The 21,561-nt window shown below is 42.4% G+C and overlaps 1 long non-coding RNA gene across 1 annotated transcript in view; it reads left to right on the top strand.

Annotated features, from left to right (window-relative positions):
* LOC116899485 overlaps positions 1–21,561 on the top strand; it is a 407,111-nt gene that overhangs the window by 305,925 nt on the left and 79,625 nt on the right. Inside the window, exon 2 of the long non-coding RNA XR_004387730.1 lies at positions 13,385–13,544. This is a non-coding gene — a long non-coding RNA (uncharacterized LOC116899485). The remainder of the gene's footprint in view (positions 1–13,384; positions 13,545–21,561) is intronic.

Raw genomic sequence — 21,561 nt, 5'->3', positions numbered from 1 at the left:
CCTTATTCCCAGAGCCTTGGCAATGGTATTGATAATGGAATCCTGTTTAGTGCTGAGCCCTAGCAGTCAATTACTCTCTGCATGTTGATCAGTGTGAGCTACTGTACTGACTGCTGCCTACTGTGAAAAGAAACTTCTCTGACCAAGACTATGAGTGTAATCATAAATAGCTAAAAGGCAATTTCACAACAGACCATTTAATAGCAGTTTCTACCCTGTGATTGTTGTCCTATCTTTCAATGGGCTTTTAACCAGGTGTTCAGTACCAGGTAGGAAATTATCTCCTGTGGACTAGGCCTTAAGTCCAAATAAAAAGTAGTTGGTTACTTCCAAATAGATATGCCACTATTGTACCAATGGGCACAGTCTACCTGATACATTGTTATTGAAGTATAAAGGATCCAGTGGTGGGTAAGACCATTGATAACCTTTCTTCCCCAAAAGGCTGAATAGCACCTTCTAGCACCATAGAAGATAGTCAATAGGGAGGAAGCTTCCTGGTCACTTTAAACTTGATTTCTCAGTGTCTTATGTCTGGCCTTTCCATCTACCACTATGTTGTAATAGTAGCAGATCCTCTTTAGCTACTGAGTGTATGACTATGACACACAGTGACATAGGGTCTTGCCCCTCTCTCACAGTATGCATAAGAATGATGCCTCATATCTCATCTTGACTTACCAAGGAAGATGCAGATGCATAAAAAGGTTGAGATATTATTGCTAAGGTCACACAGCTAATATTCTGGGAAGCAGGGATTTCGGGGCCCATTTGACCTATTTTAACACACAACTTGTGCTGGGTACTGACCTCGGGGTACTAATGGGAAAGAGGTCTCAGAGGCCCCACCGTTTGCTAGATATCATCCTGAAACCACATACCAGGTTTCAGGGCCAGTAACAGGTAGAGTTTCGAAAATGCTACCTTCCGAAGTGTTCTTTCTTGGCTAATTATTTTGAGTTTTGGTACTCTTCAGTAGACTCAAGTATTAGGTAAAAATCTGGTTAAATTTATAGTTTGTTTAAAAAAAATAATAGTGTGTGCCTGCCAAGCATTCACACACTCCATTGGTTCAGAACATGGTTTCTGTATGATTTTGATTCTGCTGCATTCCAGTGGCAGTGGGTGTCAGGGTTCCCTATGAGCTCACCCTCTGTGATGCCTATATAGTATACATGGTATAATGTTTTATGCTGAGAATCATGCTAGAGATGCATTGCAGTACAGGGTGTCCTCAACCAGATGCCATTTCTTATTTTGCTCAATTTATTGAGGTGCAAATACGTGAATGAAGGGTAAATTCCATAGCCAGCCTGCCTTTTGTACTTAGGCTCTAACACTAGCCAGCTGTGTGACCCTGGACTAACTGTGCATTCCTGGCTTCTTCTTCTTCTTCTTCTATCTATATCTGCTACTGGGATGATGGGAGCATTAAGGATGTCTGTGTGGGTGAATGCGTAGATGTGGATCACGCTTGGGATAACTGGACCTGGCACACTGGCACCTGCAAGTATGGGCTCTTGTTACTGGTGCCCAGTCATTTGAAAAACACTTTTTTTTTATAATAAAAGAAAACTCCTCATTATCTTGGTCTCCCCCTTCTTTCAAAGGGCCACTGTATTTTTCATATTCTCTTCTTGTAATAACACCCAGCACTTCTGGTGAAGGTGAGAATATAGCAAGCCTCTGTGTGAACATTTAGAGCAGGCAGGAAGTCTGCATTGCAGCACACTCCGCAATTAGCAGCACGTTCTGCAACTAGTTGCACTGGCATGCATGTTGCCCTTAAGTCCTGTACTGCAGCCCTGCTATCTGATCAGGCTGTAAATTTTGACTGATGCAGCTGATAAGCTGCTTCCCCTCCCTGTCCTACCCTACAAGCCCTTGGTGCCATTCCAGTTTGTATAGGAATCCTACCCCAATGATCCTTTAATTTTTGCTTTTCTCTTATGAATCTTTCTCCACAGGACAGCCAAAGGGATGTTTTTGCAGATCAGATATGATACTTCTGCTTAAACATTCCTAGAGTCTTCCTGTTGCAGTAAGAATCCAGACCTAGACTACCTTGTGGACTGCAGGTTCTATGTGCACAGAGGTCCTGAGTTTACTCTCCAGTATGATAAATTCCTTTTGTCTGTGATATTCTTTGCTGGCCTTTTGCTATCCTGTGGTCTCAGCATGAGCTAGAGCTTCCTCAGAGAGACCTGCTTTGACTACTCTGCATAAAACAGCATACCTCTGCCTCATTGCCACAATGCCAGTATTCCAGAACCCAGTGCCCTATTTACCAGATTATGCTCTTGTTCTAAATGCCATTTGTTCATTTACCTGAGACTTCTGTTTGCTCTGGAAAAATATGACACTGTCTCTGAACTGTTAATCACTGGCTGTGCACTTTATTTTTTTATTCCTGGGGATGCAAATGAAGTTAGGATAAGAAGTCTCTTCAGCTGTGCATCATAAGAAGCACTAGAGAGACACTATCAGTTGCTGATTGTTGAGAGGAGCATTCATGTAAAACTGAGGCTAGCAGGGATGACTTAGTGCCTCTACTAGTTACCAGCTATGTGTCCTGGGTAAGTTACTTACTCCCCTGGACTTCAGTTCACTAGAAGTGGCTTGCTTTTGAGGTCTCTGTTGATTGGATGGGTTAATAAACGAAAGCACTTAGAGCCGAGCCTGGGTCATATTAAGGACTGTATAATTATTGCTATAATTATCAACTGTCTGAACACAGAGGCATCAGTTGTACATTTTTCCACTGCAGTGCATGATGAACAGGGGGTGGGCACACAGGTAGGCTCCAGTTTAGAGATTGGTCACTCCCTGCAAGCTAAAGAATCGCTTCTACATCCCAGAGTTTCTCAATCAGTACCCAGTGTCTCAGGAAGATCACCTTGTAATTATATTTTTAAAAATCATAGTGTAGCATCTCTGTCACTCTGCATCTGGAAAAGTGAATATTGAGGCCATCAATGACCCCTTTATTGACTTCAACTACACAGTCTACAATATGACTCTACCCATGGCAAGTTCACCAGCATGGTCAAGGCTAAATGGAAGCTTGTCATCAACAGGAAGCCCATCAGCATCTTCCAGGAGCGAGATCCCACTAACATCAAATGGAGTGACGCTGGGGCTGAGTATGTTGTGGAATCTACTAGCATCACCACCATAGAGAAGGCAGGGGTCCACTTAAAGGGTGGGACCAAAAGAGTCATCATCTCCTCCCCTTCTGCCAACACCCCCATGTTTGTGATGGGTGTGAACCACAAGAAATATGACAACTCATTCAACATTGTCAGCAGTGCATCCTGCATCACCAACTGTTTAGACCCCAGCCAAGGTCATCCATGACAACTTTGGCATCATGGAAGGATTCATGACCACGGTCCATTCCATCACTGCCACTCAGAAGACTGTGGTTGGAGCATCTGGAAAGCTGTGGCGTGATGGCCATGGGGCTGCCCAGAACATCATCCCTGTATTCATTGGTGCTGTCAAGTCTGTGGCCAGGTCAGCCTAGAGCTGAATGGGAAGCTCACTGGCATGATCTTTCACTGCATTCCTACCACCAAGGTATCTGTCCTAGATCTGACGTGCCACCAGGAGAAAGTGTCCAAATATGATGGCATCATGAAGGTGGTAAAGCAGGCATCCAAGGGCCTACTAAAGGGCACCCTGAGCTACACTGAGAACCAAGTTGTCTCCTGTGACTTCAACATCAACTCACATTCTTCCACCTTGGATGCTGGGGCTGGCATTGCTTTCAACGACAACTTTATAAAGCTCATTTCCTGGTATGACAATGAATACAGATACAGCAACAGGGTGGTGGACCTCATGGTCTACATGGCCTCCAAGGAGTAAGAAACTCTGGACCACCCACCCCAGCAAGGACACTGAAAGCAAGAGAGAGAGAGGCCCTTGGATGCTGAGGAGTCTCTGTCCCGACTTGGCTTCCACCACTTTCTCATGGTTCCATCCCAGATCCCCCTAATAAATGTGAGGAAACTACAGAGCTCTACTTTCTTGAATACCATCAATAAAGTTTATTGTACCCTCCAACCCCCAAAATCATAGTGCAGTATGGTGGTTCTGAGGCCATGTGCCACAAGAGGGAGATGACATTTTTGAAGCTCAGAGTGGTAAGTAAGGTCTGTGCTTGGCCCCGTAGCTTTTGAAGCAGGAAGGGATGGGAGCATGTGTCTCCACCAGGTCATGGGGTAGGGACTGAATGTCATTTGCCTAAAGAATCAGGAAAGTTCTTCAGCCACATTACACTAGAGAAAGTTCAGCACAGTGGCTGTGGGGAAGTCTGATTAAGAAGAATAAGAGTAGGAAAGGGAGTATGTTCTTAAGGAAATATGTCCTAGCAGTAAAAGAAAGTGGGAGGAGCCAGGCTAGGGGCTCATGGGAAAGTGACTCAGGTGATCAGGACTGGACCTGGGGGAGGGAGAAGCCAGAGAGTTCAGTGTGACTTGGGCTTAGAACTTAAAGCTGTATATTCTTCATAACCCATCCTGAGGGTGGCTCCTGGCTGACTTTCCTGAGTCTGCACAGGGCAGAAACGTGACTTGTTCTCTAGGCAGAAATCTCTTCTTCTATATATTTGAGACCTCAGCGTACACTTGAAACTGTTGACTGCCACAGAGTCTGTAGACAAGATGTCCTACGGTTTCCTGGGAAGGGCTGGTGTTTGTTTGCCTTCACATACAGCAACCTGGTGAACTGCGAAGCCCTCGGCTCCCCAGACCCTTCACTGATGAGTCATTTGGCACAGCCATTTTCAGCTCATCTTTTCTGTGCAGGAAGTTTTTATTTAAAATATCATTTTATTTTATTTTAATGTATTAGTCTAACATCATTTTAAAGGCAATAGGGTCCTTTTAAAAACTCGTTATACATGAAATTGCAATATATAAAACAATAATGACAGTTGCCTTTGCTTAAAAAGAAAGACCTGAGCCCCAGGTACTTCTTTTTTCATTTATCTCTAATTTCATTACTCTACCGATCCCTTAGAGCATATTAAATGATCTTGAAACCATTGTTTTAAAACAAACATACTCTTTGCATCACTGACTTTTTAATAGAACAATCAAACGTATCTTTTAAATGACACGGGCATTTTATCAGAATCATTGTTGTAATATGATTGAGTTTGTACAGATAATTTGCATTGACAAGGGCAGGGATCTAATTAAAGTAAGCAAAGCCAAGACTTTATTAGCATGTGCAGATTGGCGCTCTTCGTGTGCTGGTGATAGGCGAAGTTTTAGCCAGGCACTAATATGACTATTCTGGGACATTCTTCCTAGACATCTATTGGTTCTGCCTTTCTCTGCTAATTGTTACCCATGTTTGCTTATGCTATAGATGCGGTATCCTTATAGCAAATATGATAATTTGGACAGTTCTAAGGTAAAATCCTTACAGGTCTTGAGCCTTCATAGGAGGACTGTTACTGGCAATTCTTGGGTCACATGTCCTAGTTTGGTTTCTATTGTTGTGATAAAACACCGTGACCAGAATTAATCGGGGGCATTTCGCCTTCGAGTTGTAGTCCATCATGAAGGAGAACCTGGGCAGGAATGCAAGGCAGGAAGCTGGAGACAGAAGCTGAAGCAGAGACTGTGGAGAAATGCTGTTTCCAGGCACGCTTTCCACAGCTTGCTCAACCTGCTTTCTTTCACCATCTGGGACCATCTGGCTAAGAGTAGCACAGCCCCTCCATGGGCTTGAGCCTCCCACATCAATCATCAATCAAGATGCCCTACTGACTTGCCTATAGGCAATCTGATGAAGGCATTTTCTCAGTTGAGGTTCTTCTTGCCACATAACTCAAACTTGTGTCAGGTTGACAAAAACCAACCAGGACATATGTCAACCCCTAAAGCTAGTGGACATTCAAAAGTCATTGTGATTGATAGTTCTTCCAGAATCCTGCTGGATATGCCAGGTGAGATAGTTCTCTGATTCAAAAAAAGGTATTGTCGAGAATGAAGCAGCAGATGTCCACTACGGTGCTACAGCTTCTTTTAAAAAGTACTTTTCACAAGGCAACCCAGTTAGGGGAAAGGCATCCAAAGGTAGGCAAGGTTGTCAGAGACAAGCCATTCTCCTGCTTTAGGAGTCCTACATGAAGACCCAGTTACATCTGTGCAGAGGGCCTACGTCTGTCCCAGGCATGCTGTCTGGTTGGCGATTCAGTCTCTGTGGGACCCCATGGGCCCAGGTTAGTTGATTCTATAGGTTTTCTTATGATATCCTTAACCCTTCTGGCTCCTTAAATCCTTCCTCCCACTCTCTGTAGGATTCTTCAAGCCCTCTGTAATGTTTGCCTGTGGGTCTCTGTATCAGTTTTGGTAAGTTGTTGGGCGAAGTCTCTCTGATGACAGTTATGCTAGGCTCCTATCTGTAAGTATAACAGAATATGGTTAATAGTGTTAGGGTGGGTTCCCTTTATGGCTTGGGTCTCAAGCTAAACCAGACATTGGTTGACCCTTCCCTCATTCTGCTCCATCTTTTATCCCACAGGTCTTGTAGGGAAAAAAAAGAAAAGTGGGTCTAAGGTTTTGTGGCTGGATTGGGGCCTCAATCCCCCCATTGGAAGTCTTACCTGATTATAAGAAAGCACATATCTCCCATTGCTAAGAGTCTTAGCTAGGGTTGCCCTCATAGATTCCTGGGATTTTCCATTGTCCTAGGTTTCTAGCTCACTCCAGAGATGACCCCCCAATCCAATTGTCTCTTTCAGTACTCTCTCCCCCCATCATCCCTCGCCTCACTCCTCCTCTTCTTATCCCCACCTCCGCTAGTACCTAGTCTCTTCCCTCCATCACCCGCTGTCTAGTCTAATCTACTTCTCCTTCTAGGTGAAATTCAAGTGCTGCCCCACCCCCTTGTTTCATTGTTACTTAGCATCTTTGGGTCTGTGTTTTGTAGCATGGATATCTTACAATAGAAGGAGTGCCTAGTCTTACTGCAACTGGATATGCCACAGCTGGTCGATATTCCATGGAAAGCCTCTTCTTTTTGGAGGAGAAAGGGAGGAGGGAGAGATGGGGAACGGGTAGGTGAGAGGAAGGGACTGTGAAGATGAGAGGGAGGGAAAGCTACAATCAGGTTGTAAAGTAAATAAATAACTTAATTAATATCAAAAAATACTTTTCACATTGAAACTATATGTGGAGCATTGTTGCAAAAATCAAAGAAGAAAACACAGAATAACAGCAAGGACTGGGTGTGCAGGTGCCTGGCATTTTACATAATGTGATGAGATGGACCCAGCAGAATTCAAGAGTCTGAAAGAAATTGGCTGAACAAAGGAGTTGTTAATTGTTCCAGGGGAAATCAGGTATGACTTATTTGGAGGTGACATTTGATAATGTTTCCATGGCATAGGGAAAAAGAGCTTTTTAGGTAAAGAACAATGAAGCATGGAAAGGCTTGGAGGTAAGTATTAAGACAGGGTGTCAGAGGTCAAAGCATGGGTTCAGAGACGTGGCAGCTGTAGGAACTCCTTCCTCCATTTATCTACACTCCTTTCTAAGAGCCACGGCCTTCCTTTACAGCCTTTAAGTCTGGAGAAGTGATGTGTATAGCATAAGTTCTGTTAAGTCTAACCTGTCCTGGGATCTGGCCTGCTCAGCTCTGTTTCCACAACTCAAGCTATGTCTGTAAGACCCTCCAGAAAAGTCTGACTCATAACTTCAAGATCCCCTGAAGCATACTCCTGTCATACATATGACCCCACTTTCTTTCTGACTACAACCCTATTCTTCTTGCTCTCATCTCTTCTTTCCCCATTCTGTTTTTCTGAGTTATCCTCCCATACCTTTTACCCTTCTTGGGTGGAAGGCCATTCCTTTCAAAGACCGTTAGCCAATCCATATATCCCTGTACTCTTATAATTCTGTCTTCAAACTATTATGTGACAGTCAGCAAGTTTGAAGAATATGCTCTCCATTCAGGCTCCTTGGAATTTACCAGGTTTGGCTTAATGCAAGTTGTAAAGCCTCCCAGAGCAACATCAACATGCGGTCAATTTGAGACCAAACTCTTCAGTGGCTGTCCAGGCTCAGGGAGCCTATGGGCGTTGGGCCCTCCTCTTCAAGCTTGTCTGCAGCTGTCCTGGCTAAAGGTGTGACCTGCTTTGCATATGGCAAAGGCAGAAGTCTAGTCCCTTGATAATCACCAAGACTCTGCTGTGCTCAGGGTTAATGGCATATTCCCAGGCTTGTTAGACTGTTGTCTTGTTCTCAAAAATTATGTTTTAGCCTTCTGGACATCTAATTTTGCAAATCAGTGTCGGGTACAGAAAGGATCCTGTCACTTGAGCAGCACATTCGGTAATTTTAAAGGTCAAAGCCCCACATGGAAATGAGCTTTCAGCTATTGAAGTACATTGATTTAAACACACATAACAGAAAATGTGTACTTATGGCACAGGGCTATTTATGCATATATAAATTAGCCCATTAGATGTACTGATAACCAATATCTCAAGCACTACTCACTGATCATCAGGGCAGCATGGTAGAAAAACACTGATAAGTGCAGAAACAGGCTTCATTTTAAGGACATTGCAATAATAGCTCTCAATTATAGAGTGTCTACTTATGACAGGCATTCAGCACCTCGGTAGTTTACCTCAAATTCACATGACAATCTTGCACAGTAGGAAACTCCAGCTCAGCAAAGGCAGGGAACACATCCAGGACAGTACAAAGGAGAGAGCGAGATGTCTATGGCAGGCCGTGGGAGTTCAAGTGCCCTTGACAGCACCCCTTGCCATGCATGCTGAAGTACAGAGAGAGCATGCTACGTGGGAAGGCTGCCCACAAAGAGGTGGAGAATCTACCCATATCTGTGCCCCACAAGGAGAATTCTTTTCTTTCCAAAGAATATGCTGATTTCAGAAGTGCTAATGATAGCTGGAGTTAATTATATTTTCTGTACATATTCGTTCCAATTAATTTCCTTATTTTGTATGATCCGATTGGGTTACATTGTATAGGGAGTAAAAGACAAGCAGTAATCTTTTGGGAACTCTCCTTACATGTCGTCATCACTATAGATTCTCAGCTACTCAGGCCAAAGGTTACAAAGTGTGCTCCATTGCTTTGTTTCTCTTCGCTCAGCCAAACAGTGTCTCTCTGAACTGTTTGGTACGGGAAGCAAAACTGACCAGGACTAGTAGAATGTCTGTCTTGACAAATCGGGAACAAAAAGACCAAAACTAATGGCTTCAACAATGGAAGGTGCCCTGGGAAATAAAATATAGAACAGAGGGACTGGGGGCTTGTTTACTATGATTCTGTGTATCCATCTGATGGGAAGTATAAATAGGTTTCTTTCCACAAAGGACCCGGGGAGCAGTGAATGGGGGGAATAATTGACTTGTCTTGGTATGTTTGTGAATGTGCATTTTTATCTGATGGTAAATATGCCGTTGGCCTTTGAGTCAGTCACCCACCATAAAATTTCCTCAGCCTCTTCGGCACCAAGATAACGCGCCCATCCCCCTACCAAGAAAACATTTCAAATTAGCATTAATCATCCAGTGTCTTGGTTTGGGCCCTACGGTGAAAGCCACCTACTGCAGCCGAATGCCATTCAGCAGGCAAGAAGTGATTTGCAATATAATTTAAATGAAGAGTTGGTTTCCTTTCCCATTTAGAACACACTAGTATGGAAAACCGATTGTCAGACACTCTGGTGATGTGCATCAACTTGGCTATTCACTCAGAAAATGAAGTTTCCTGAGACACCGGTACATTTAATTTATTTTTTTTTTCCCCTGTGAAGTTAACTTCAGCTTGTTAAATACAATGACTGTGCAAGCCACAGAAAAACCAACACTATTAATTTTAATGCCTATAATGTAATGGAAGGAGATTATATTCATTTGGAATCTTTTTCCCTTTTAATAGAATGTTTACTTGCCCTGCTCCTTATGAGTTAATTATTACTTTCTCTCCATAACTCTCTACTTTTATCAGAGCAGCCAAACAGTGTGTCTGTTAATGTCCTGAGCGTAAGTATGGGTGGTGAATCTAGCATTTCATAATGGTTTATTGCTAAAGCTTCGAATGCTTGGCAGCATGATGTGTGACTGTGTATCTGACAGGAACACAACACAGCTGGTCCTGTGCAGAGCTCCGACATCTATTCTCATAAAGCATCTCCCTTTAGTCCCGTTTCTTTCTTATGCTTTGATTGTCAGGTTGAATGACTTTTCTGTGAATTATCTAGTAGTAAGTTATGATTTGGTGACTTTCTCTCTTTGCTCGTTTTCTTATCTATTTCTAGTGCATTGGCTTACTCAGTTAATAGGCATTTAGTGACACTCACACCAGAGCTGTGTGGCGTGTTAGGGATTGATGACTAATACAGGTCTCCATTTTTAGGGAACTTGCAATGGAGTAAGAAGTGGGACAAGAAGCTATAGCACAGGAACCACGGGACATCAGTGTAAGAAAATTGGGTATTAAAAATAATGCCAGGTGTGGTAGTGCACACCTTTACCTCCAGCCCTTGGGTGGCATAGACAAGCAGGTCTCTATGAGTTTGACGACAACTTGATCTATATATCAAATTCCACACCAGCCATGACTACAGAGTAAGACTCTGTTGTCAAACAACACTGAAAATCGAAAGGTAACAGAGGACACAGTGGAGGCAAGGCTCACTGGAAAGAGTGTTGGGGCTGGATCTTGGAACCTATGCCTTGGCTTCCTCTTGTTCATTGTGGAAGGATGCTAATGATGTGAGAAGGTACTTCAGGTAGAAGCTCTATGAAAAGATGTCAGAGACTTTGACCTTCTGTTGGGTTACATCTCAGCAAAGCCATGCACAGCTGAAAATGCATGGAGCTTACCCATTTACAGAACATCAAGACTTGGCAATTCACTACCCTGTCGAGCACAGATCCTTCTCCTCCTGATCCCATACTTGACTGGGACCTGCAGCTCACTGCCACTACTCAGTGTGAAAAAGATGATTAGAACATATTTGTCACTTTGAGAACGTGTAAAATTTCAGAAATGTAGCTTTTATTCAATGTCTATCACTTTCATCCATCCCTGAGTCAGAACACTGTGACCATTATACCTGTATATTTAAAAAATTTATAATGGTAAGGGCTGATACTCCCCAAACTCCTCATCAGGCAGCCGCTGTTTTAGATTCTCCTATTTATAGTCTGAGCCTTCTGATGACTCTTGGAGTAGGTATCTTAACCATCCCTGTTCACAAAGCAAACTCATGCTAAGTTTGGTAACTTGCTAAATAGCAGAGGGGCTGGACTCAGCAATGATGGAGATTCAAATTCTTGACTCCAAAGTTTATGATTTTAAATGTCGTGTTCATAGCCTCTGCCCTTGAAAGCCTTCAATCAAGCCACTCAGATAGGATGTGCAGTGAGTGACAGTCATGCATGCCTGTGTCAGCAAAGGACAACAGCACACACAATGTAAGGAAAGGTTTAAGTGAGATGAAAAATATGTGACGTATTGAGAATCGTGTTGTTATTGCTACACAGGTAAGCACGTGCTAACTGCTGTAATTGTAATGATTAACCTTGGAATAGTGTTAGAGTCCAGTGACCCTAGAGAATTCAGATAGAGGAGAGTATATCTGAGGTCAATGACCAAGAAACTCTATAGAGTTGGTGGCAGTTGATGTAGTCTTGAATAGCTTTGGGTAAGAATCCATATAGAGAAGATCTGGGGAACAAAGTGATTGTTTCAGCAAAAAGAACATGATGCAGAAATGTAAGCTGACTGGAGGATTCCATCAATGTTTAATAATAAAAGCAAATAGACCAATTGGATTGAAGTGGGGCATCCGTATGGGAATGAATGAGATCAAGCAGAGAGGCAGGAGCTGTTTACAGATCGTGATACTCATTGACAGGCACTATTCATATTTAGTTCTCATAAAGCAGTTCCTGAGGTTGTGAACTCGCTTTTTCATTGCCATAATGAGGTACAGAGAAGTTGGGCAGCTTTTCTAAAGTTGCCAAGTTAAAGAATGGTAGACAGTGGGCTGGGAAGAGGAGCCATGCTCTTTTCGTTTTTGTAGCTCATCTTTTAACTATATTGTCAGTACTTATAGAACCATTTTTGTTCTGATGAAAGTTGTAGAGAAAAATAAGGAAAAAGACGTGTTAATGTGTTGACATGTTCTTCTCCGGGGTTTTGCTATCACTCCCTTAAGCCCAGTATTTTAAAAATCCAGTTAACAGACAATGTGTTCTTTCATCAAGGTGGAAAGGACCGGCTCCCTGGTTTGATTCCCTGTGTTGCTTTCCGTCTCCTGCTTGTCTATCCATGTGTACCTGTTAAAACACACAACGTCAGCAACACACCATCACTTGGAGTAAGAACTGAAAACTAGGAGACAAGGCTGTGAATGAGGACCTCAGATGCTGTGGCTAGAATCTTCACTCTATCTTTACTAGCTCTGGTCACAATATGTTCTAAGTTATCGTTGTTTCTAGCTCCTTATCTGCGTAATAACAATAATAACCCTAACCAGAGGTTTATTGTTAATTTACAAATAAATTAATACATGTAATGGCTACAATCTGCACTCAAAATTCTGTATCTTTCATGAAATATTAACACCTGTATTGACATAAATGTGGCTTCTCTCTCCTACATTTTCATAAAACAGATTTCTTGTCTGCCCTGTTTGTGAGGGTATGGGCAAGTCCTTTCCTATTTGCTGAAGAGAGTACACAATTAAGCCTTCGCAGATGGTCATTTGGCAACATCTATCAAATTTGAAAATACATATTTTAAAATACAGTTTATTATTATTATTAATTGTACATGTGTATTTTAGTATATGTATATGAGAGCAGGTAGCCACAGAATTCAGAAGAGTGTATTGCATGCCCTGGATCTGGAGGTGCATGTCATTGTAGGCCCCCAAATCAGTGCTGGAAACCAAACCTAGGTCTTCTGCAAGAGCTTCTGCACTCTTAACTGATGAGACAGCTCTGCAGTCCTAAATGAGCATATTCTTTACCTTTGCTTCCACCTCAATATAGTACTCCCACAGACTCTTAAAGGGAACTATGTATAATTTGTAGCTTTGGTGGTTTGACTTGTGTGTGTATCACCCAGTTTAAAATCTTGACATAGAGATTGAAGAACATTTGAAGTTTCATGGGTTTTACATATTCTTCATCCCTTTGCTTTAGCCCAGTGCAATGCTCAGGGCTTAACAACCCATAAACTCTTCTGCTTTAGACAGGGTTCCTCCCCAACCACTTAGTCCTAACTCCATTGTTGCAACCAAATCAACACAGACCCACTTTTGACCTTCTGTAGTCCGCTCTCAAAACTGACATGGGCTTCTTTCACTGCAGCTGCTCCCTGCCCTTTCTCCATGATTCCTGACTTGTGGCCCTGGCAATCTCAGAAGAGCTTCACTGAATTCCTTTGCAACCAGAACCTGGGGACTCGCTTCCCCCAGCATCACCCCTGTGCAGCCTGGACACACTGACTGAACCAGTCTTTGGGACACTTGTGAGTACAATACTCGATTCTTTTATAACAGCATTTCAAATCACCCCTCAGCTCGTTCCTCTCTAATTTCATTTCTCTCTCTTCTCTCCCTTTCTGGAGCTCACCGTTGGCCCCAGAGTTAACACCTCAGGACCCTCATGCATTTAATCACTAACTATTGACTGTGGTGGTAGGCAGCAGCTCCGAGAACTGCAAGGCATATGCCTTTGTTCTCCTGTGTGGTTCCTTTCAGGTTACTTGTCTCTCACTTAGATTGGAAAGTAAATGGATTAGAATAAAACCAATTTGAGGGGTAAAGGAAATGTTCACGGGAACAGAAATAGAAAGTCCTACTATCGTGGCTGCCTAAGATCTATAGACCTCACCGAGGAATTTAAAAAGTAATGTTTCTTATCATAAGTGACAGAAATATGCTGCTTTCTGCATCAGTAGATATGAAGATTAAAGGGTCTGACCGTATTAAACAGTTTTGCACAGCACCAGGCACTTTGGGCAGTGCCGTCGGCCTTATTACCCTTCTTCATGTGGCTATTTCAGGCCCAATTTAAGAATACAATGCAGCCTGGCTTTGCAAATTGACATCCTTTAATTTAAACTGTCTTGTGGGAGAATTAAGAAATTATGGAACAATTATTCCCCCTCAGTTGAGAGCTGGATGACATCCGGAGATTCTTGTACATTAGCCATTTGAATTGATTAAGTCACGTAATTGAATTACACCTTTGCCCCCATAATATCTCGTGGCAGATATGTTGGTGTTTCGTGTTGGGAAAAGGCTCTCATAAAAATAGAACAGGGGCTGGGGTGGCAGATTGACCTGGGCAGCAAAGAAAAGCTCAGAGCAGGTAGAGGTACAAAGAGGTTTGTGGTGGCGGTGGTGAATTGAAAAAGCCAGCAATTTGTCTGGCATCACAGTGGAAATTCACAGATGGAAACCGTAGCGTGCTATACAATGTATCCTTCCCCACTCTCCTTTTCTCAACATCCTTGAGCATCCAGCTTAGGGCCCTACCCCTCATTCCCAAACCTTTGGCTAACATTGCCAAGGTGCAGAATTCTGGATTTAGGGCACCTTTCCTTTGTCCTCCATAGCTCCCCCAGACATGCCTTCATCAAAGACACCTACCAGGAAGTAAGCAAACCCCCTTTCCTAGGCAATGAAGCCAAACTGGAAGCCTTTCCCAGCTCACCAGTCAGTAAGAACACATAGTGTTTACCGCGAGAGGTTTGAGCTGGACACAGCTCTTTTAACCTCTGAAATAATTTTGATCATAGTATAGAGAGAGGTAGAATCCGTTAGCCAATTCTGAAAGCGCCACACTTCAAAAGGAGTGTTTGTATCACCTGCATCTTTAAAAGATTGTATTTGTTAAACCCAATTTATTTCTTTATTTTGTTCAGAGAGTTTTATTCATTAAACACAATTCTCCAAGTAATAGGTACTGATTATGTACAAAAGCTAGGCAGATGCTGATGAAGAAAAATTGGTCAAAATTTATTCCCATTCTTTAGAGGGCCCTGATAAAAGTGGAGGGGAAATATCTGGATCTGAATGCAGAAGGTGGACTGTTAGGAAGTAGAGAGCATGCTGGGAAGGAGAGGAGGAGACAAGGCTAGATACATGGAGATGGTGGTGTGTCACATGTGTGTTTGGGACTATCCTGACATCCTGATGACTCCTATACGTTTGTGTCATTAGTATGTGCTGGTAATGACAAGAAGAGAAACAGACTGAAAACAGTCAAGCCATGCATTATTTTTTTTAAAACCGAGGCCTGAAGAGGTGTATCCAGGTAGAGCACTGTTGACAGAAGTGTGAGGCAGTGGCCTTTCCATTTCCTTCCTCTCTGAAGTCTGTGCTGCCCTGGCTGGCCCTGCCCCCTCACCCTTTTCTACAACATCCATTTGGAACCCAGCAGAGAAGAAACCTCTTAGACTCCCATCTGGTGTTCAAGCTGGACGTGTGCCTTTCATTGGAAAACTCCTGTGAAGGAGAAAGGTTTAAAGCACAGCTCCCTGCACCCCTCCCCCATGCCAACATCCAGCCTGCTACCACACTGCACAGCATTCTGAGCCTTCGAATTCTTTGTCTATTCTGTGTGGCAGGAGAACTGCTCACTCTTTTTAAAAGCCCTTTACCTTTTCTTTGCTTTTATCAAAGAACACTCTCAGAGCTTTAAAACCCAACCACAGTTATCCTCCTGAATATTTCTGTGTGGAAGGGATTAATCAAGTCTGTCAAATGCTGAGCGGTAAAATCTTTAATATTTCTAAAAGGTTTAAAGCCTGCATATTTATCGCATGCATCATTGAGAATAATCTTTCTTTTTATATAAAAAAATTAAATGCTCATGGTGAAATCCTGTGGTGATGAGCACAGTGGGTGAGAGGCTCATGCAGGACCCCGTTGTGATACTGGTATGGAGACTTCGGTCGAGCCATTCTCTGACATAACCTGGCTAAGAGCACCCATCTACGTCCAAATGTGTTTATGCTAAGGTTAATGATGGAGTTTGAGCATGTGGGTGCTCAAGAGAAAACGGGGAAGAATGAGCACACAGCAGACATTTCTCTGAGTGCTTGCTACATGGGAGGAACTATGTCTGTATATCGAGGAGTTCTTATGTTTTAATTTTTGCAACACTCTTCTGTCCCAAACCCTATCTAACTATTTTTTGATGGAGAGTACCAAGGTCCCAAGATGGAAGCCTCTTTCTCAAGCTCACATAAATATCCATTGACAAACCTGGGACTTGACCCGGTGCTTGTCTAATTCTTTTGTTCTACAAGTACAGCACATCCAGGAAAGTATCCATTTGTCTTGGTTAGTGTTTCTAGTGCTAAAACTCCATGACCATAAACAATTTGAGGAGGAAAGGGTTTATTTCATTTAACAGCTCATAGTCCATTTTCTAGGGAAGTTGGGGCGGGAATTCAAGGCAGGAACTTAGAGGCAGGAACTGGAAGCACAGGTCATAGAAGAGTGTTGCTTACATATACTCTCCATGGTTTGCTCAGCCTGTTTCTTATATTATCCAGGACCACCATTCCAGGAGTGGTAGCCCTCACAATGAGCTAAGTTTTTCCACATCAATGCTCAACTAAAAACATGCCCCACAGGCTTGCCCACAGGGTAATATGGTGGGGAAATTCCTCAGTCTAGGCTTGTTTTTCTCAGAGAGATGTCTCTAGTTTGTGTCAAGTCCACATAAAATTAACTAGCATACCACTCAAATGCTGACTGTCAAAGGTGGTTGGACTGAGATGTCTAAGGATTCATCATTATTTTGTAGACAGTATAATTAGTGGGACATGATTATGAAAATCTGAGATGCTTTGCTTAATCCAATAGAGAATTTCTTAGAATAGAGATTCAGTTGTGTGACACATTTGTCCCCTTCTTTTATTTAGAAAGTATCTTTTTATGTAGTCTAATGTACACTTCTTGGTCTCCCTGAGAAGTAATATTAGCACTACTGTCATTTGACAAATGGAGAATCTGAATCCTAAAGGCATAAGTTATGTCTTTGGGTATACAAGCAAAGCAATTACAATGATGCTCAAACTGTTCCTCTTAGTCCAGAATATTTTCAATAATATTATTTTACACACACACACACACACACACACACACACACACACACACACACACACTCATATGTATGAGTGTAGAATTACATGATCAACTAGTAGTGATTAGAGGCCAACCTCAGACATGTGCCCTTGTCTTATAGCTTGTCTAAGGACAGTCTTTCCTTGTTTTTGTCTGCTGAGAGTACAAGGCTATCTGGCTGATGAAGTTCTAAGGACTCCCCTGCCTTCTCCTCCCACCCTGCTGCATTAATACTCAGATTTTATGTAGGGATTCAAGGTCAAGTCTTGATGCTTGTGTGACAATCTCTTTATACAGTAAACCATCTCTCCACCCCACCACTAATATTTTAGAATTGTTTGTTTTATATCTGAGAACTGAATGAGTAGAAGAGTTGGAATTTTATTGATAAAAAGTTTATAGTTTCTAGAGTGCTTTGTCAGTTGTCAAAATATATTGGATTGAAATTTAATGTTTTTATTTGAAAAGTTTTACAAACACTTTTCATTTAGAAGATGTAAAGAGTTATGTGTTATTTTATGGGTATGCATACATAATAATTTACATCTTTATTGGCAAATAAAATAAAGCTTTGAAGCTTAAAAAGACTTCAGAGACCTGTGCGTCTGATTTTTAGGTTTTGCAGCTGACGTCCCAACACTGACAGTGGTGAAACCAAACCCATACAGCATCCTGTGATGGAAGAAATGTTTCTTTCTTCTGTTGGGAATGGGAGATACAAAATAGGAAAACTTTTATTCAAAGTACAGAGAGTGTTATCTGGAAAGGTAATGGAGATTTAAATTATGGGACCATATTCAACAAGAGGTATTCAAAAGAGACAGGAAGAACTGTATGGCACACTGATAACATGGGCAGGGGCCTCTTATGGAAGGTCAAGTTTGTTGTTTCAATATAATGAGTTGTGTCATTGTATTCTTAGACTGCCACCAGAGAGGGCTATCTACATAGTTAGACCCCTGGGCAGACAGGATGTGACTTCTGCCTCCTCTACATCATACTACCATTAGGCATGAGGTAGCACAACCCAAGGAAAGGCCTCGGGACTGGAAAGATGTGCAGGCTCAACCTCATCCTATGCAAGAGTAGATACTCTGTGTTTGGAAAATCCTTGGAAACAGTAAAGAATAAGTGGTACAGAGATGGCTTTCTCCATAGAGGCTACCAGGAAGACAATGGGTCAACTTCGGACGGGATGTTGTTTCTCCAGCTTGTATTCTGCACACTATAATTCCCATCTGTAGAGAAACAGAAGTGAATTTTTCAGTACTGCATCCTGCTCTGGAGGATTGGCCCAGGCACTGGGCTTTTCCCACGTGCATTTGGGAATGCACATGCACATGCAATGGGCATGGTCTTTTCCAGATGGGGAAAGAGGTCTTAAGTGCTGCAAGTTGGCATTCAAAACTCTTAAGTGTTCCATTAATTCTCTCAACCTGTGTCAGCGTATTTGATATGCTAAGGATTCAGCTGGGCACAGGCCTACAGAGCACCCACAAGTCTCTTAAAAGTTGTACTGGCCAAGAAAGGGCAGGAAGCTTAAAATATCAGCTGAGGCTCTTGGGTTTGGGGACCTGTGAGTGAATCAAATGCTCACTGCATTAGTTAGAATAAGCTTCCTTCATCAACAACCCTTCCCACTCTTAGACTTAGCACAACTGGAGGGTATTATTCTGCTCACCGCATCCATTTGGGGAACTGGGTTGCTTTCCAGTCTTATATTACCATTCCCTTCTCATGCTCCCAAGCTGTTTGAAGAAGAAAGAAAGAGAAAAATCCCACTCGATGGGTTTGGAGTCAATCTTACTGAATGTTGCCTGCATCCCTTCTAACTCTATTCATTTAGCTGGAGGTCAGCAACAGAACCCACTGGATTGTGAAGGAACAGCAAATAGAGTTTAGCTAGAGCAGAAGTGACACAGATGTACTTTGGTCTCAACATGGTCCCTTAATCTGTTCTTATTCAAACTTAGTCAAACGTTCTTGACTGTGTCAAAAGGCCCCATCAGAAAGCATGATATTTTCAGGTAGAGAGAAAGCTCTGCTGACAACTTCACCAGCACGCAGTGTCCTAAACGATCCTGCCCTCAGGATTCCTTTTCTATTGTTGTATCGTAAATTAGAAAGAGCAGAGATTTGTGATCAAACAAATCTATCCCCATGAAGGTTTTTGAAATTTTGAAAATGAGCAAGAAACAAACTTCCACAAGTGAGAAACGAGTTTTGGTGTTTTGTTCCCCTTCAAGTAAAGTAGAAACGAAATAAAAGTGATCCCTAAAGGCTCTTTGATGTTGTTAATGACATATGGACAGAAGGGAGGAGTGAAACCTCACAACAGTCTTTTCCATGCAAACATATGCTTAGGTGTGTAGTCGCAGACACCTAAACACTAGAAGATGCTTCATTAACACGTGTATGAATTTCTCCCCAGAGAGGAATAAGGACTCCTTTCCATTCCGTTATTTCTTTACATATATTTTCTTCTAAACTTGCCTTATCTTTTGTAACTATGTAAAGTAAGACAAGGCCTGGTATGATGGCTCAACAGGTATGATACCTCCCACTAAGGATCAAAGTTGAAATCCTCATGTAGAAATTGAGTCAATATGGTAGCCTGCCTATAAACCCTGGCACAAAAACTAGCTAACCAGATTAGCCAAAGCAGTCAGCTCCAGTTTCATTCAGAGACCCTGCTTCAGTAAAATGGGTAGAATGGTGAAGGGAGACAATGTCAACCTCAGGCCTCCACATGCACAAACACACTTGCCTATGAACATGCTTACACATATGCAAGCATATCACATACATACAGTGCCTGAACAAAAGAAAAACAATTACACTTATTTTTAACAAAGTAGAAAGAATGACATTGGAAGTCTGGATCATGTAGAGACTTATTATGCCATACATCTTGGGATGTGAGCAAATAATGCGCTACCATTGTATTGAGAGAGATGGGGAAATAGTCTGCTTGAAATCAGAGGACACCATGGAAATCAAAGGTTACACACACTAAGATGTGAGTAACACATTGCTCACCTAGGTTGGACAGCACAAGTCTCAACTGTAAATTGCCTTTCAAAACTGAAGTAATTTCTGGCTGTGATGAGACATGCCTACAGTTCCAGGTTGGAAGATAGATCCAAAGTTCAAGTAACCCTCAGTTACTTAGCAAATGTACTAACCTGGGATACCTGAGAGCATTTGTTCTGAACAGGTAACTGATTCAAAACTCAAGACCATGGCAATGGGTTCAAATCTGGGACTGTTGTCTAGTGGTTGATTGCCTCTGGGTATATAACATCACAGCTCTGAATGTCCTTGTAAAGTAGAAATGGTGCCCTTTCCTTTATAGTATTAGGGTTGTGTTAAATATGATAATATCTTCAAATATGGGCTTTATATGCAATTTAATTTATGTAGATATTTGCATTTTCTGTACATGTTTGCATTTGTGTGTATATGAGTGTATAAATGCTATACTATGCCTACCCACCCAAGCACCTGTAACTAGACATAGAGGAGTGCACTGTGGCATAAAAGCGCTTTCCTTATTGTACCTCTTTCCATCTTCTGAAGGCTTCTTTCCCCATCCCATACCCTACATTTCCCTAGACTTACCACTAGGACTATCTGGAGTTTTATTCCAGGGAGACTGTGCCTGGGACGTTCACCTGCAGTGTGGAGAAGTTGCTACTGAGACTTCTGCCCTGTCAAATTTCAGTTTGGTATGGGCAAGCCAGGCTCATTCCATAGCCAGTTTGTGTGTCAACTGTAAAACAGGAGGAGCATCCTTGCCTAAAAGTTCTAAACAAGACATCCCTAGGCTAAACAATTCTGGGCTAGAGTTGGACATGGTTAGTTCAGGAGTTCTTGGATTGCGACACCTCCCAGTGCTTGCAGGAAAGACAAGCCTGGGCTCCAGAGTCATTTTCTCAATTCTGTCTGGGCCAGTCCCTAAGGACCATCCTAGCAGTTCCCAAAAGAACACACATGTGCAGCACTAGGCACCAGGCTCTTCCACCCCGGGCTTACCTTGGTATTGTGTTTCTTTCAGCAAGGAGTCCTATTTTTCTCTTTTTGTTCCTCTTGGGCATCTATTTATTCAACTGCTTAGCTGGACAGAGAAGGTGTTATTCATGTGTCACGTGGGTTATCTACACTCTTTTCTCTTGTACAGTGGAAAGGGGTTGAGTTGGTCGAGAATCTTGAAGGGTCCTTGAACATCCTGCCTACAGGGCTTCTGCATCATTAAAATGGTGCTCCGTAACTTCTAAGAGAAAATATGCAAGGAAAATAGCTGTTTGCAACTTAGAACTCATTCAAATCCTAGCCTAGACTCCAATTTATGCTGCCAAGAAGCCTATTGCTGATTATGCTGGATGCCCTATAAATTAATGAGAG

Source organism: Rattus rattus, chromosome 1 (genome assembly GCF_011064425.1).
Source record: "Rattus rattus isolate New Zealand chromosome 1, Rrattus_CSIRO_v1, whole genome shotgun sequence".
Taxonomy (NCBI): domain Eukaryota; kingdom Metazoa; phylum Chordata; class Mammalia; order Rodentia; family Muridae; genus Rattus; species Rattus rattus.
The sequence above is the reverse complement of the archived record's forward strand: the minus strand, read 5'-3'. Positions and strand labels throughout refer to the sequence as shown.